This window comes from Canis lupus, chromosome 32 (genome assembly GCF_003254725.2).
Source record: "Canis lupus dingo isolate Sandy chromosome 32, ASM325472v2, whole genome shotgun sequence".
Taxonomy (NCBI): domain Eukaryota; kingdom Metazoa; phylum Chordata; class Mammalia; order Carnivora; family Canidae; genus Canis; species Canis lupus.
In genome coordinates, this window is record NC_064274.1 from 5,130,595 (window position 1) to 5,142,935 (window position 12,341).

A 12,341-nucleotide genomic window follows, 5' to 3' on the forward strand; every position below is an offset into this window, starting at 1 on the left:
CCCTGTGCCTTAAAATAATAGGAGAGCCAGCCTTACTAGCTCTCCTTGCTTCCTTCACTGAGCACACTCTGTCCCCAGAAGGAAGGCACGTACAAAGTTTCTGCATTTAGTAGGAGACCATTAAGAATCATATTTCATATTTAATTTTCAACCCACAGCAACGTACCTTCTGTCTTACCTCTCAGGGTATGACTGAAAATTCTTTGTGATGGTGAGCGCTGTTCTATGTACATGTTTCAGTTCCTATCAAATCTGCTTTTTACTCTCCTTTCTGCCTACAATGCTTGGCCCTATTGCTTTCCATCAGGAAAATCTCACTAGAAATATATTTGACCAAGACATATATTCTTTTTTGACCCCTACAGCTGCAAAAGACCTCACATAAATTTCTACTGCATCATTTTTCATGTGGTACTATAATCTTTTGTTCACAGTTCTGATTTCCCATAGACTCTGAGTTCCTTGAAGATAAGAACTGTTTTCCTGGTGTGTGTGTGTGTGTGTGTGTGTGTGTGTGTGTGTGTGTGTTTTATAGTTAAACACTCAGAGGACTATTCCTGGCACAAAACAGATGCTCCAAATTCTGTTAAATTGAACTGAATGACCACTTAGACTATCAGTCATCAGGGCTTTTAACGGCCTCAATTATTTTAATACTTACAAGTGTGTTCAACAGTTATCTATATTTTCCTAACTGGCATAAGCATTTATTAAATAGCTGATTGAATTTAGAGATACAATATGTCAGGTTTGATCTGGTTGGTAGTGGAATGAAATGGAGAGGCCAGGCAAAGGTGGGTAGAGGCAAGCTTTTAATGGAAGCGCTCTCAGGTGAGGTTCCGCGGCCCACAAGGGCAAGGGAGTGAGACGGGGAGGTCGTGTGTGGGGATGATACAGGCAGGCTTTTACAGGGAAGGGTAGGGAGGTGTGGGTGTAGGGTGATAGCTGCTTATGTCTATTTATGGTACAGGGTTAGGTCAGGTTTGGTTTCGGTTCCCTGCATAGGTCCTATTTTCCCCATGATGACGTGCCTTTGGGCGTCTCCTAGTGGCAGGAAAATCCCAAGGCGAGGGTGACAAGATGGAGGGAGCACCGCCATTTTGTTGGTTCCTGCGGATGCCCCTTGATGCTGCCCGCCCAACAGTACACGGTAATGAACGTGTGCTAATGAATATATGGTAACTTATGGCAACACTAAACTTTAGATTCCATATTCTTACCAACCAAAATAATTGATCAAACATTTATTTTTCAAGGAATCTGGTAGTCCAGAAAATTAGTTTTTGTAGAGTGTTTTGCTACTTTGATATTATTTGAAAAATAAATATGTGTTGGTTTTTTTCGTTTGTTTGTTTGTTTGTTTTACCTTTTTTTAAAAAGAAGTTCAATTTGCCAACATATAGTATATAATACCCAGTGCTCATCCCCATTACACTCAGAACGGACACCCAGTGCCTGTCATCCAGTCATCATCCCATCCCCCCCCCCACCTCCCCTTCCACTACCCCTTGTTCGTTTCCCAGAGTCAGCAGTCTCTCATGTCTTGTCACCCTCTCTGATTTTTCCCCACTCAGTTTCCCTCCTTTCCCTTATAATCCCTTTCACTATGCCTTATATTCTCCATGTGAGTGCAACTATATGATGATTGTCCTTCTCTGATTGACTTACTTCATTCAGCATAATACCCTCCAGTTCCACCCAGATGGAAGCAAATGGTGGGTATTCGTCCTTTCTGATGGCTGAGTAATATTCCATTGTATACATAGACCACATCTTCTTTATTCATTCATCTTTTGATGGACACCGAGGCTCCTTCCAGGTTGACTATTGTGGACATTGCTGCTATGAACATTGGGGCACAGGTGTCCTGGTGTTTCATTGCATCTGTATCTTTGGGGTAAATCCCCAGCAGTGCAATTGCTGGGTCATAGGGCAGGTCTATTTTTAACTCTTTGGGGAACCTCCACACAGTTTTCCAGAGTGGCTGCACCAGTTCACATTCCCACCAACAGTGCAAGAGGGTTCCCTTTTCTCCACATCCTCTCCAACATTTGTTGTTTCCTGTCTTGTTAATTTTCCCCATTCTCACTGTTGTGAGGTGGTATCTCATTGTGGTTTTGATTTGTATTTCCCTGATAGCAAGGATGCAGAGCATTTTTCTCATGTGCTTGTTGGCCATATGTATGTCTTCTTTGGTTAAATTTCTTTTTGTCTTCTGCCCATTTCATGATTGGATTGTTGGTTTCTTGGGTGTTGAGTTTCATAAATTTTTTATAGATCTTTAATACTAGCCCTTTATCTGATATGTCATTTGCAAATATCTTCTCCCATTCTGTATGTTGAATGTTTATTATTTTAGATTAAATTTCATGTTTCTATGCCACAATTGCTATTTCATATAATTTTTCCACAGCAATAACATTTTAAAAAATATTTTATTATTTATTCATGAGAGACACAGAGAGGCAGAGACACAGGCAGAGAGAGAAACAGGCTCCATTCAGGGAGCCTAATGCAGGACTCAATCCCAGGATTCCGGGATTACTCCCTGAACCAAAGGCAAATGCTCAACCACTGAGCCACCCAGGTGTCCCAATGATAACATTTTTTTAAAAAGAGCAACCATAAGAAAATATGCTTTAGCATTGTTTAAACATCTTTATCATGTCTTTGGCAAATCTATGTCAAAACTTTGGAGACATTTTACATAAACACTGGATAAATCAACTCTAAAATGTTTAGATTTTTAGGTGTGTCGACCACACACTTGGTTTGTCCAGCATCATCTGAGCTTACTCTTGTTGTCTTGGCAAAATTAGTAGCAATCTCTATCTTTTCTGAGAGGGTTATAGTTTGGACAGTAGAATTATAAGGTCATCTTACTTACAGGATGTCTACACTGAGATTAAAGAAAAGGAGACAATAATGTTTAACACCTAGATGTCTCTGTGATTGATATGAAACCTCCTGTTTTTTTCATTTTTCAATAAAATCTTAACAAAACTAGTTTTGTAGGGTTTTAATCTTATTTCTATTTTCATAAATTTCCTTTAAATATGAGCATTTCTCTATCCAACAAATTATATTTTATAAATGTACCTTCTTTCTTTTTATCTCAAAGGGAATGTGCTTTAATTTTATAACCATATGTAAGTCTTAAGTACTGTGAAAGCCTACTAGTCCAACTGTATAAAACCCAAAAAGATTTCATTATTAATGGAGTTTAAAACAAAACTCCTTCCTAATTATAAATTGTTGATTGTATTCATGGGGAAAATCCCTGAGATGATAATAGCTTCAATTCTAGTGATGTGTTCTCTGTGATATCAACTCTCATGTTTATGTGGTAGTGATTTTATCTCTATTCTTTACATACTGCTATGCTTTACATATGGTGACTGCACAATCATTATGTTTATTCTATATTCAACCCTAAGGCCTTAGCTTGCCTTTAAATGTATTATTATGTTCATCTTTCAAATCTTCAATAACATTGTCCATTTTGTGCTTTCATAATTTCCATAAGTATGCCCCTTCCATTACATTTGAAGGAAAGTAGTGAGCAAAACCAGGCCAAACAAGGTATCATGGACAATGGCTTTGAAATTTACTCCCCCTGGTGGTCCAAAGCTCTGTTGCCCTGTGATGTCATGAGAATATTTTCTCTGGCATCAACAGTTACCATGTAAAATAAATGACAAACAGGTAATTGTCTCCAAAAACATACACAAATTTCCCTTATCACTTAATAAGCAGACTTTCCACAGATTTCATTTTATTATTACAATTTATTTGTGTAAGTTGCTTATAAGTACACTCATACCTATACACTAAAATGCCCAATCCTCAGGATTTTTGTCATAGAGAGTAAATGGAAAATTGTTCTTTCATTCCAAAAGCTTAAATCATTGTACCTAAATTACCTCATAAGTTCTTCTATCTGTTACAAATAGGAAAGTTTAGACTTTCCTATAAGTATTTTCAAGTTGTGAACACCGAGACATAAATCAAAATGTATAAGAGCTCATTGAATCAAAAGAGACTTTTATACTGGAATATTAGCATTGTAAAGAGACTTTGAAATTTATAGTTAACCTTCTGAACTTCAAATCAGAGGAAAGTGAAATCATTTTAATAATAATAATAATAGTAGAGATGGATATATATGTATCAATTCTTTAATCAATAAACATTTATTGAGTGTCACTTGATATTGATATAGAGAGCAAGCAAGAATAAATAAGTTTGGAAGGTGGGAAAGGAAAATTATATTTTGATATGTTGAGATTGAGGAGTCTATCATTTATCCCAGTAAGTACAATTAAGCAGGTGGTGTGGATTATTAGTTCAGGTGAGAAAACTGAGATAGAGCAGGAAATGGGGTAAATTGGCATGGAGAAGATGTGTTTAATTATAATGTCTAGCAGAAAGATGTGACAGCCTGAAGAAAATCTGAATTTGGGAAAGTTTTTTAATCTCTTTCTCTTCCCTTTCTCTTTCTTATTCCTCTTCTTTCTATTCTTTTCTTCCTTAATCTTTCTTTCTACTCTCTTTTTCTTTCCTTCCTTTCCTCCTTCCTTCCATTTTTCCTTCCTTCCTTTCCCCCTGCTTCCCTCTTTCTTTTTTTTCTTTCTCTCTTTCTTTCTCTTTTCTTCTCTTTTCTTTCTTTCTTTCTTTTTTTTTTTTTTGTTTGTTTTATTGGGATCACTGGCATGTTTGTTGGTCCTGGGGAAGATTTCATAGTGAGATGAATTTGATATCAGAAAAAATTAGATAATTATTTGAGTAACAAAAGAGACAATAAGGGGTGGAATTTCAAACATACATGGGTATGATCTTTTCTGGGAAAGGAAGAGGGACAACTATTCTTGTGAGTTGAATGGAAGAAGGTAGGGGACATAGTCAATATAAAATTTGCTACTGATAGAACAGGATATTTATCCTGTTTTATTTATTTCTATTTTACTGTCCTTTATTTTCCTAATAAAGTAAGAGGTAAAGTCATCTGAGACTCTGGAGGAATAGGAGGTATGAACAATATAATGAATGGTAAAGAAGGTAACTAGAGAAATGTAAAATATTTCTCTGCAGTGTCTAAAATCCAACAGAGGTTAGAGATCTGGAACTTAGAATTACATCAGTGGCACACTTGTTTCAACAAGAGTTGTCAGAAGACCATATGGAGGAACAGAGAAGACAAACATTTGAATCAACTTTGAACTGGTATTTTTCAATATAAATAGGGTCAGTTGAGCAATAAAGTTGTGACAACTGGCAAGTATCTTGTGAATCATGGGTAAATAAAGAAGTAAGGAAATAAGTCGTTGTAAATTAAGATTAAAAGGATGAGCCAAGTAATTCAAGGCCTTAATGAAGTAAGACAGTAGTATAGATGAACTAACAAAAAATACTAATAGATAATAAGAATTCAACAAGAGTTATGAGTTATGACAATATCTAGAGTGTAGATCTGGATATAGGTGGCTTAAAGGGAGTAGAATTAAACTTAAGATATACATTAATTCATTTTTCATTGATAAGAACTTTGTCTCTTAAAAGTAATCAAGAAATAACACATAAAGACCATTTGAATTAGTGACATCAGCAAGGTAGTAGAGTAAGAATCTGTGGACTCTCTTTCCCCTTGCAAATAGAGATTCAGCAACAATTCTCAGATTTCCTTTGCGAGAAATCCAGAAAGTAATTAAAATGCTCCTGCACCTCAGACAAATGTAAAACCAGCTTGACCAAACCCAGTAGAGAGGTTTGGACACCCTCTTGCTGTAATTCTCACTCCTGACATAGCACCTTATGACCAAAAAGAAACTCCTAGTTTTCATCTTTTCACCGAGGGAGGAAGGAGTTGGTTAGTGTATCCAGACTCCCAACTTTTCTGATGGGGCTCCCTAGAAGACTGGTTCCTATCTTTCCAGTCTTTAAGCTCCGATGGGACCAACATGGTCTATCTACCTTGGGAAGAATGGAGACAGTGACTTGGGCTGGGAGACATGATATATTCTGCTTTCTCTCATTACAGGGAAGTAGACAAAACCCACAGCTGCTTGCTTCTTTCTGGGGAAGAAAATTTTAGAAGAGGCCTCTAGAAATTCTAGCCAGGCTGATTAGTGGAGGTCTTTTTCTTTATGAGGCCAGTCCATGAACATTTGGAGAGGTGCCAGCTTTGTCTAATATATGGACATCAATGGAGAGAGTCAAGGAAAATCAAGAATCAAGCAAAGATGTTCAAAAAAGAACAAAATAACTCTCCAGCAAATGACCCTAAAGAAATGGAGTAATATGATTTACCTTAAAGATAATTCAAAATAATTGTCATAAAGATGCTCACTGAGGTCAAGAGAACCAACACATGAACAAAGTGAGAAATTCAACAAAAGGATAGAAAATATTAAAAAGTACAAAACAGAAACCATAACCATGGAGCTAAAGAACATAACTGAACTAAAAAAAAAATCAACAGAGGTTTTCACCTTTACACTAGATCAAACAGAAGAAAGGATCAGTGAACTCAAGGACAGTTAAGTCAGAGGAGCAAAAAGAAAACAGAATAAAAAATAATGAAGAAAACTTAATGGACTAATGGATATCATACATTATAGAATTCCCAGAAGAAGAGAGAGATAAAAGACCAGAAAATTTATTCAAACAAACAATGGCTGAAGACTTTCCAAACCTGAGGAAGAAAATGGACATCCAGATCCAAAAGGCTGAAAGAATACCAATTACATAAATCCAAATAAATCCATATTAAGACATGTTATAATTAGATTGTCAAAAGTCAAAGACAGATAATTTTGAAAGAAACAAGAGAAAAGTGATGTCATATCCAAGGCACTTTCCATATAAAACAGCACATTTTCAGCAATAATCCTGCAGGCCAGAAGGGAGTGGGATGATATATTCACAGTGGTGGGGGGAAAAAAAAGAGGTAGCTAGTAAACCATACCCAGCAAAACTGTCATTCAAAAATGAAGGGCAGATGAAGACTTTTCACGCAGAGAAAATCTGAGAGTTTGTCACCACTAGATCTGTCTTACAAGAAATGCTAAAAGCTGACGTGAAGGGATGCTAAACAGAAATATGATAGTGTAAGAAAGTATGAAACTCATTGATAAAGATAAATATATAAACAAATACAGAATAGTATATTGCTGTCATGGTAGTGGATAAATAACTCATATTCTACTATAAAAGTTCAAAGATAAAGTAAAAATAACAGTAAAAATATACATTATGAATAGATGTAAACTATTACAACAATAATATACAGTGCATGAGGAGGAGAGGTTAAAGTATAAATTTTATGTATATAATTGAACTTAAGCTTGAAATTTGACTATCAGCTTAAAATTGACTATTGCAACTGTAAGATATTCTATGTGAACCCCAAGATAACTACAAAATAATACTTAGAGAAGATAAGCAAAAGAAAAAAGTATTCAAACTACGTCCTTTTAAAAAATCAACAAAACGCAAAGGAAGACAGCAAGAGAGGAAAAGACAAAGGACCCCAAGACTAACAGAAAACAATAAAGTGACAAGAATAACTTTTTCCTATTGATAATTACTTTAAGTGTTAATGGGTTAAACTCCCCAATAGAAAGATATAGAGTGGCTGAATGAATCTAAAAACAAAACCAAGCAAACAAAAAACTATCTGCAGTCTAAAAGAATCTATTCATAGATGTGGAAATTACCTAAATGTATATGGACAGATCAATGTATAGAGAAAATGTGATATACTGCATACCAGGGAATATTCATTCAGCCTTAAAAAAGAAATTCTGCAATATGTGACAACGTGGGTAAACCTTGAGGACACTATGCAAAGTGAAATAAGCCAGTCACAGAAAGACAAATACTCTATAATTACTCTTATGTGAGGTATCTAAACAGTCAAATTAATAGAATTACAGAATGGAATAGTAGTTGCCTGGGACTGAGGGAATGAGGAATTGAGGAGTTAATAATACACAGGCATAAAATTTCAGCTGAGCAAGATGAACAAGCTATAGAGATCTGCTGTATAATATTATACCTGTAGTCATTGTAGCTATAGCTAAGGTATTATACACTTAAAAAATTATTGAAAGGGTAAATCTCCTGTTAAGCATTCTTACCACAATAAAATATTTTTTTTAAGAGCACTTGTTTTAGCTTCTGTAGTCTGGGTTTAAGACTGTATTCTAGTATTAACTAAGTATGTTAACTTAAAAAATGTAATTATCTTCTCTTGGCTTCAGATTTTTCATCTATATAATAGGAGTAGCAATAAATAATATGTAGGGCTCTTACTATAATCAAATTATCCTATATGGATAAAGGAATACCATAGTGCTGTTGCTTATTAGATACATCTGCTCAGATGACTTTTTATGACATATTTTTTATATCTCTTGCCTCTTTAGAATTTTGTTTTCTCTACTTTTCCCTCTTCATACCATAAAAAACACAAAATATTCCATCTTAAGGAAGGGGGTGGTACCTTAATTTTTTATTTCTCTAGTATTATCCTAGTTATCTTGTTAGCTTCACAACCAAATTCTTAAAGACATTATTTTTATTCTGTAATCTGTTCTCATTATCCCTTAAATTCTCTACAATCTAAATTTTGCTCCCACCACTGTAACTGCTCTTCCTGTAATATCTTTTTGAGTACAAGTTTTGATGGACTCTCATACCTCATATAATTTAAGAAGCATTGGCACTTTCATCTTTCTTAAAGTGCTCTCTCATCATATATGATCATCTCTTCAGTCTTTCAACAAAATAACTTTTTCCAGATTCTTTTTGATGCTTCAGATGACTGTTTTTAATTGTCCTTTGCTGATTCCTCTTCCTTCCCTGTAAGACTGATGTTCCCAGATTTCATTGTTATCTCTATGTTCTTCTCCATTGCCCATCTCAGCCACTTCTTTGAATCATTACCACCGTTGCTTCCGAATCTGTTACTTCATCTTAGAAAACTCTGTAAAGTTCAGAATCTCATTTATTATCTATTGATTCAGTTAATGTGTATTCAGCATCTACCATGCATCAGGTATGGGCTGAGAGGAGGTATTGGAATAGGGCAGTAAAAGCACAAACTAAGATCTTTGCTTTCATTTTCTTGGATGTTTCACAGGAATTTCAAGTTCAACATCTCCAAAACTGAACCTCTCTTCTCCCCCCAACTCCTTCTTTCTCTTGTATTTTATATCCTGGTAAATAATTCTAACCACTAAGGAATTCAAACCAGAAATCTGAGAGTAATCCTGTGCTCTCATTTTGTTGACATCCCCTTCACAACATCAAATCCACTTTTTAGTATCTTTTAAATCCAGTCCTTCATTTTTATATATAAGTACACTTTAGGATCACCTGGGCTCTGCATGTATAAAATTTGATCATTTTGTACCTACTTCATGGGGTTGGTGATAGGATTAAATGAGATAATATATTCACTAGGCTTAATACAATATTCAGTACATGGTAATTATTGAATAAATGTCAGTTGTCCTTATTAAATACTAATAATTATCAGCCCTTAGGATTGACATGGAAATTTAACCTGTTTCCCATCCTTGCCTAGAAGAACAAAAGTATTGACAATCTAAATTGCTCATCAAAAGTACCTTGTGCTATACAAATTAACTTTTTTAATATAAAGAGTTTATACATATATACATGTATACAGTCTGCCTGAACTTTAATAAAGCTTTTAACTTGAGATCTGAGTAACAAGACGGGAATGTGTGATGTAAATCATGCCACTGCAAGCACAGCTATAACTCAAGCATTTTATTGGAATTATCTATATCTATATATCTCAGAAATAATTATTTAGGGAGACAAATAAAAGGTTTAGAACCACACCTATCTCCTCTATTCCAACTTAGCAATCTTTTAACTGAACAGCCAGTAAGATGAAGGTCAAATTATCTTCTTTATTATGGAATTTGAGAATATAGCTTGGGTGCACAGTCAGATTGGCTACTAATACTTTCACTACTGAATTGAATTTATCACCACTGCTATAGGCTATTACCTTACCATTACCCTACTGGGGGCTGAGCCTACTATGATAAACTGTACTTTGGAAGGCTAGCTAATGTAAGGACCAAAAGAACCATGAATTCTCAGCTCCTTTCCTCTATTCACCAATCATGGAGCCATTCTTGCTCTCTTGGGGAGGACAGACTAAACAGACAAAGCTGGTTAGAAAACCACTTTTCCTAACTGAGAAAGTGCCTCAGAAAGGGAAGATATTCCTGTCTTGGCCATAGGAAAATAGTAGGAAAAGAGAGAAAATAGTTCTCATTAATATGCCCCCAATGATGTAAATATATGGTCAATGTAGTGAGTTCTTCCTAAGTATTGAAAAACTTGAAGGTAAACATTACGTTTTCAGATAATAGCACAAAAATTGATGCCCCAGAAAACACTATAATTCAAAGTGGGCTTAATCAATGAAATCTACTCTTTAAAAATGAATAAGGAATAATAAAAGGCAAAGCAACCCAGAAATAGGATAATACTAGGCATATCAGAAACATGTTAATATGTGAAGATATTAAGATAATATTAGGAATGTGCTAATAGGAATAAGATATGTGAAATTAATATAATTTTTACAACTCATATTGCAGTATTATATTAATTTTTGACAAGTAGGTATAAAACAAGACATGGAAAAAATAGGAAGTATCCATAGATCAAGCAAAAAAAAAAAAAAAGGATAAAATGAAAGCAATGTTGAACAGTAGAAAGAACACACGTGTGCTTTGAAACACACAAATCTGGGTTGAAATATTAGTCCTATAACATATTAGTTGCAGGGCCTTATCAATGCCAGTTGACCTCCCCTAGTATCCTTGCCTGGTTTGTGAAATGGGGGCAACTTCATATGGGTGTAGCGCTAGAATACGTCACATCATGCTGGCCTATGGTAACCTCTCACATTCACATAATTTCCTCAATCCCTGGGAAACATATTATTGGAAAATACAGCCTGAAAGAAATGATTAATTTGTTTTGAATGAAAAGAGGTGACTTAGCTTGCCTTCCAGTAAACAGTCTCTTAATACCCTGAATACTCTTAAGACCCTGAAGAATCTAAGTTGGAAGAAATACTTCAAATTGCATCACTTCTCTTCTTGACTCCCTGGGGAATATAATACTAATTCCTAGTTCCTAGAGTGTTAAAACCAGGAAATTATGCAACATTGTCATAAATGTGTATTTAAATAATTTGAGAATGATTAAATCTAATCTTTTCTGCAAGAATTTTAATCACACAGGTGTCTTACATTGTTATATAGACTATGATCCAGTTCATCTATCTTGAAACTAAACTGCCCCAAATATTTTCTGAAATGTATTTGTCAATTTTTGTTATTATATAATATTACATATTACCTATATTAATGCATATTAATTTTTAATTAATATTTATTTTTCTAGCTTTTACAACTGGGACAGTCATATTGCTGTTTGTAATTCAACTCCCAATTATCAAGTGATTGCTGATAATCCAGAAGGCTTACTTTTCAAATACAAAAGAGACAGAAAAATTCTCAATGTGGACCCAAAGGTAAGACTGCTCTTACATTTATATATCCCCCTGAATTTTATTGTATTTCTACAACTATTATTAAAACTATTATTAAAATCTATTAAATATTTGACATTCTTAAGTATTTAAATCTAGAAATAAAGGACTATGTTGAAACATAGGACATGCATTATTCTTAAAGAAACTCCAAACCTAATCAATTATCAGAAATCAATAAGGAAGAGTTTGAGGGGAATTTAAGTAGAACTCACAAGTGAGAATGCTTCTTCCAGCCTACCAGCAAAATTAGATTCAGGAAGTGGGCAATGCATTTGTGGGTTCTGATCCTGGAGATGTCCAGTACGTTTTGCTCTAAGTGGGAAGATGAATCATTTACAGAAGGGACACTCTCACCTCACAATTCTCAGAATTCTAACATCCCTTTTTATATGTGACTAACATTGAAATACACTCTTAGTGTATTTTTAAGTGCTAACTTAGAAATTATATTTTATTTAAATATTTTAAAGACATGTCCCATGATATTTTGAATTTGTTCAAGGACAAATTTTTACATCTTACATATTTTAAAAAACTGTGTTTGCATCATGACTTTTAATCATGACTTCTCATGTGTTTGGGGGTGAAGGTTAAAGGTTAAAACTTTACTTAAAGTCATAAGTACTGGGATCCCTGGGTGGCGCAGCGGTTTGGCGCCTGCCATTGGCCCAGGGCGTGATCCTGGAGACACGGGATCAAATCCCACATTGGGCTCCCGGTGCATGGAGCC

The 12,341-nt window shown here is 34.9% G+C and overlaps 1 protein-coding gene across 3 annotated transcripts in view; it reads left to right on the forward strand.

Annotated features, from left to right (window-relative positions):
• CFAP299 (cilia and flagella associated protein 299) overlaps nucleotides 1-12,341 on the forward strand; it is a 622,454-nt gene that overhangs the window by 546,999 nt on the left and 63,114 nt on the right. For all 3 annotated transcript variants that reach the window (XR_007407865.1, XR_007407864.1, XR_007407863.1), the window contains one exon: nucleotides 11,461-11,590. The gene's annotated coding sequence lies outside the window, so the exon portion shown is untranslated. The remainder of the gene's footprint in view (nucleotides 1-11,460; nucleotides 11,591-12,341) is intronic.